The following is a 6,145-nucleotide window of genomic DNA, read 5'->3' as shown; positions in this document are numbered from 1 at the left end:
TTAAAATTTTAAACATTTTTTTTTACTTTTTTAGATGCACCTTATTTAGATGTATCTAAAAAGTAAAAAAATTGTGAAAAAATATTTTAAAAAATTAAAAAATACATAAAAATGTACTGAATTCTCGTTTTTTTTTTTGTTGTTGATTTTTTGGTATTTAGTGAATTTTTAAAAGGTTTTTTTCACAATTTTTTACTTTTTAGGTATATTTATTTTAGTTATGTCTAAAAAGTAAAAAAAAAAAAAAATTTGCTTAAAATATTAAAAAAAATTAGTAAAAACAAAAAAAAATACGAAAAACAAAAAAGTAGAATTTTCTGAAAAGTATTTTTTGAAAAACCTAACCAAGCAATTGTTTTGAATTTTCAAAAAATCATTTTTTTTATTTTTATTTTTATGTTAATTTTCTTTTAAGATTATGCTATGGTACATACCTTCAAAATGATGTATAAGGCCATCTCTAATGCTTCAACAGATCCATTATCAAATTCAAATTTAGTGAAAAAGTATCTATTTTTGTGCTTCAATAATTTCACCAAACCTGTATCAAATTAAGAAAATAGAAAACATTTCAGCAAACTGAGAATTTTGGACACCTTTCACCAGTTTACTGTGTAGGACCGTTAGTGATCTAACACACCAGACAACCGGCAAGTTGTCTCTCCGGTCATCCGGTTACTCTAACAATTCCCACACAAATAGGTAACACAGAGTGAATGGGTGGTTAAGTCAAACAGAGAGAGTCGATGAAGTCAGATATGAAGGAAGGAGATGAAGATGAGGAAGAACAAGGGAAGACGGCTATGGGAAAAGAGGAGAAGACTAGTTTTCCAAGCTTTTCTTGGAGGCAAAATGCATAGATTCCACCTGGTGTGTTGTTTTTGTAAGGGTGGTTTGTACATTACATGTTTCCATCACCCATGTCTTCTTGGAGACCTTCCATCACCATTGTTGCACCCCTCAAAAGCTCTCTACAATCAATCACCAAAGTGGGTTTCTTGTAATTATTCTTCTTGTTGTTATTGCTCTTGAGGGTGTTTGTGTTTTCATACCCTTGAACACGACCTCCAAGTATTTGTTGACATGGCTAAAAAACAGAATCAGAGAAGGATTAGAACACACACACACATAGAGAGAGAGAGAGGAGGAGAAAGAGAGAGAGAGAGATGGATTCACTAAAATTACAATCATTCACCAAAGTGGTGATGCTTCTGAGTGTGGGAAAAAAAATTCATTTTCCTCTTTCCGATTGTCCCCCCGGACATCTAGTGTTTTGATGAAAGCTACAGTATTCACCGTTGGAGTGGCTGATATCAGATTGAGAAATTCATCTTTTTTTTTACTCAGATTTGATGAAATTTCTGATAAATCGTTGAAGATGCCCTAGCATATATAAATTATGACATCATAATCAAATCAAATCTTTTCAATTATAATTATATATATAAAAAATATATATTATAATCAAACACATCATAGTATAACCAAATATTTTTTTGAAGGGTCTAGCTTGTCTCCAGTTGGAGACTAGAACCCCCAGTCCACTCTGTGGGTCTACTTTTGGACCCTGTTTCAATAATTCGAATCGTTCATATTTTAGGGTTCGTTGAGTACATTATCTCTGTAAAAAATCAAATCAATCGGATAATGACGAGTACATGTTTGAATCAGTTTTATATGAACCATTTATTTTTTTACCATCTATTTTTTTTTATTTACACAAAATTGATTCGAACATATAGTTTCGTTATCTGATCGACTTGATTAAGTCATATTTTTATTAAATTTTATTTTTTTTTCAAGATTATTTCAATTTTACCTTTATCATTTGATATAAATAATTTCATGAACAATTTTAATTTACTTAAATTGTAAAAATTATGAATATTATATTAAACAAAATCATAAACAACAATCGGATTGAAAGATCTATAACATAAAATATATTAGTTTTTATTATTTCAAATTATGGGGAAAAAATGGTAAACAATTCAAAAGTACCAAAGTTTAATTCCTTGAATAGAGCAGTGCAAAATAATATCGTAACAAATTTATATATTTTTCAATAGGTGAGATACTTGATGAATCTTATATACATAATTTTATTTAATTTCATCAATGAAAAAATATTTTTAATTATAAAAATTTAAACAAATTTTTGTTATATTTTAATGAGAACAGTAAAAATTGGAATAAAATATACTACTATAGAGATTTGAATTTCTTGCGAACAATTTATAAAAAAAATAAGATTTAATTGTCCATATTGAAAATCGATACAATTCAATTTTAATTTTCAAAGTAAAATAGAACTTATTAATAATTTTCTCAAACTAAAATTGCAAAAGTGAGGGCCAATTAATTTCTAATTGAAACCTAAATTATTCAAAATGAAGGACTAAAAAGTTGTATTAAGCACAATTTCATTCGGTAGTAAAATTTCAAAATATTTTTAGAGACAAAAGGATTCAAAATTTTGAGAAATAAACTTGCAAAATTAAGAGGGTGAATTGAGACCTTAATTTCTAATGGAAACCTAAAATATTCAAACTGAGGATTAAAAATTGCATAATTCAGCATGATTCTATTCAATTAGTGAAATTCTTTTGCACAGTGAAATTTCACGCTCTATTTAACTCAAATTTCATTAATTCGTATCATAAAAAGCAAATTTCACGGAGAGGGAGAGTGAGACCCCCGCCAAACCCATCAACCTACACCAAGACATTGTAAAATTAGCAAGAATCATTTAAGGTGAAATCATACTAATAGGGGAAAAAAATGTGCAGTGACTAAGGAGGTATACAAATAATGTAAAAGCTGGTGCAAGGATTCATTTGGGATGTGAGATAAAAAAACAGTGAGGGTAGAAGGAAAGCATAAGAGGAGAAAGAAGTTAACGTGTGTGATAAGAAAAAGCCTGGTGAAACCAAAGGTAAGTGGCTAACTCTTTGGCTATGAGGAAGTCTTAAATTTCACTCTCACAAGTAGAAATGAGGGGCAAAAAAAGAGTTTGGAGAAGTCATAGTAAAAACATCCACTACATAAAAGTCAATACATTTTTTAGATGGCAAGTTCAACCTATAGCAGACCTTATATTGTTAATCTTATCAACCAGATTCAATATCATGGAGATTTTTTGTTGCAAATTTACAACATTTCTCTCTCTAAAATGTCTCTTTTGCTGGGGAGGAGGAGAACATGGAAAGAGAGAGAAGTTAACCCCCTAAAGATAAATGACTTAGATTAAAGTATTATTTATTTATTTTATTGTCTTTGTTCTTATAATTAAAAAAATCTAAATATATTACCTATTTATTAATAAAATCATAAATTTTGTTAATGAGTTATGGGCATTTGTTAATAAATATAAAATTAATATATATAGTTATAAAAGTTTGTGTTAATAAAAATATGTTTTACTACTTAATTTTCTTTAGGCACTCATTAACAATATCTTAAGTTAAAACCAATTAAATACTTATGTCTTTTAGATTTGAATTATTAAAATAAGTTTTTTTTAGCAAGAAGTTTAAAAGGATTTATCATTCGGTATGAAAATACGTGTAATAAAATATATATAATTTTTTAAAACTATCTTAATATATATTTTAAAGGCTTACATTAATATATATATATATATATATAGTTGTAGCAATAACCACTGCACAATCATTGTTTTGTCGAAAGAAATAGCTGAGAAATGCTTCAACTATATGTAGTTTCATATCTATGAAACACAAAATGTAACATACTCGAAATTAAGACCAAAGTAACCCTTATCATTTGAGCAATAGACAATATGTATATTTTTAAATCAAAATTAAAATTTATATATTTTAAATTTAACAGTACACTAGTTAACATAATGGAGTTAGCATAATGAAGCATTTGTTTTTCTTCATGTCAAGTGTAATTTTGTATTCCTAAGATACCTTTAATTATATTTTAAAAGAGTAAAGTTTTCTTCAAGTTGTCATCTCAATTTGAGAGAATGTTTGTACTTAGTAGGCCCATTTTGGAATCAATTCCAATAATCCGAATCGTTCACTCATTGAGTAGAATATTCATGTAAAAAATCAAGATGATTGGACATCACTTGCTATATATTTGAATCATATTTGTTTAGGATTGGGCTTCTCTCATGTTGGTATCTCAACATGAAAGAACTTAAGGGATCCGTATAGCCCACCATACGTTCTGTTCCCGATCATCTTAATTTTTTACATTAATATTCTACTCAGCGAGTACTAAAAAGTGAACGGTTCGAATAATCAAAACAGAACCTATAATCAAAATAAAAGAAGCCACATCTCAAGACTCCATCCTAATCGCATAATCAACATGGAAATTAACATATAAAATAATTACTGTTACTTGGATTTTAAATTTATTTATCAACATATTACAAAAATAAAAGCCTATTTTATTTATTTATAGGGCTAATTACACAGACTTCTCTGAGGTATTTGACAATTACACAAACATCTCCTGTAATTTCTGTAATTACATGGGCCTCCAAATTGCGTACAATAGTATTAACATTGCCATTGAAATTACAAAAATACCCTCTATAAAAATACTATTAAAAATCCAAAATAAAACACTTCTCTTACTATGGACATAACCACACAATTATATCCTTTCATCTTCAATCCCAGCCCCCCTCTGTTTGTCTTTCAATCTTCCTGGAGTTAGTATCATGAACCATTTGTTTTTCTTTACGTCAAGTGCAAACACCCACCCCTACAACCCCAAAGCACAATTGCAATCCCATTTTTTTTCCTCTAGTCACCACTAGGACCACCACCAACCACCATCTTCTTCCAATCTCACAAGATATATAGCCATTCCAACCCATGACATCTCATCCACCGCCACTACAACACCATCTACCTCAATTTTCTACAATGCATTGGTGGGTTCTACAATGGTTGAATCGTTTAGTTTCAACTTTGTATTTCAATTGGTTGGTCGAATTGTGTTTCTATGTGTTTATATGTACATTTGGGTGTGTTTTTAATATACACATCTGTGTGTTTATTTATACATAAAGGGAGAAAATTGGTTATTGTGTTAAAGAAATTATTGTATAAGAGGGGTTGGTTGGTGGCTAATTGGACACAATTTTAATTGATAAAATTGAAAATGTAATTAAATTAAAGAGTAAAATTGAAAATGTAATTAAATTATTTGTTGATGTCAACATTTTATATTATTCATTTTACCATAAAGTAACAAAGAGGGGAATTTGTAATAAAAAAATAAACATTAGGAAAGGTTTTTGCCATTTTAGAAACCTCGAAAGAGATTTTTACCTTTTTATTAAACCTTAGGGGAGGTTAGTGTAATTGAAAACTAAACCTCAACGGGTTTCTATCATTTAAGCAATTTCATTAAAATCTAAGAGGAGGTTAGCGTAATTGAAAACTAAACCTCAACAGGGTTTTTGTCATTTTAGCAATTTCATTAAATCTTAGAGGAGGTTAGTTTGAAAATTAAACATTAAGAGAGGTTTATGTCATTTCAGAAACCTCGAAAGAGGTTTCTACAATTTCACTAAACTTCTAAGGAGGTCAACGTAATTTATCCAGATTAAAACTTCTAGCTTTGTTGTGTTGTAAGAATCCCAATTTTCTTAAACAATGTCGAAAACAGTTTCACCCACCAAGTATTCAACCAAAGTGATCAACTGCACATCAAGGGTGAAAAAGGAGTTAATTGGCAAAGTGTGAGGGGTAGGGTGAGAAGAGAAAGATTGCTTCATATTGAATCACCACTTTTGGCAGCAACTCCATCATAAACTTGGTATTTAAAATTTCATCATATATATGAATATGAGATACATATGCATACATACACACACACACACACATACATATATATGTATATATATATATATATATATGAAGCACCGTTAGAGCTGCCTAGTCAGGATTAGCTGAAAAATCTCTTCAGCGTGAGAATAAGTGGTTGGAGAAAATGAAATTCTCTCTCTAGATGTAGAGAGAGGAAAAGCTGAGTTAGGACTAGTTGAGACGAGTTACCTTTAATGTGATGAGAGTGTTTGCTTAAATAGAAGACTTAACTTATTTCCCAATGTGAGGGTCATAGAACTTGGATGCCTCAAGGCTCTCTTTATCAT

Source organism: Camellia sinensis, chromosome 14 (genome assembly GCF_055761805.1).
Source record: "Camellia sinensis isolate YWXY chromosome 14, ASM5576180v1, whole genome shotgun sequence".
NCBI lineage: Eukaryota > Viridiplantae > Streptophyta > Magnoliopsida > Ericales > Theaceae > Camellia > Camellia sinensis.
The sequence above is the reverse complement of the archived record's forward strand: the minus strand, read 5'-3'. Positions refer to the sequence as shown.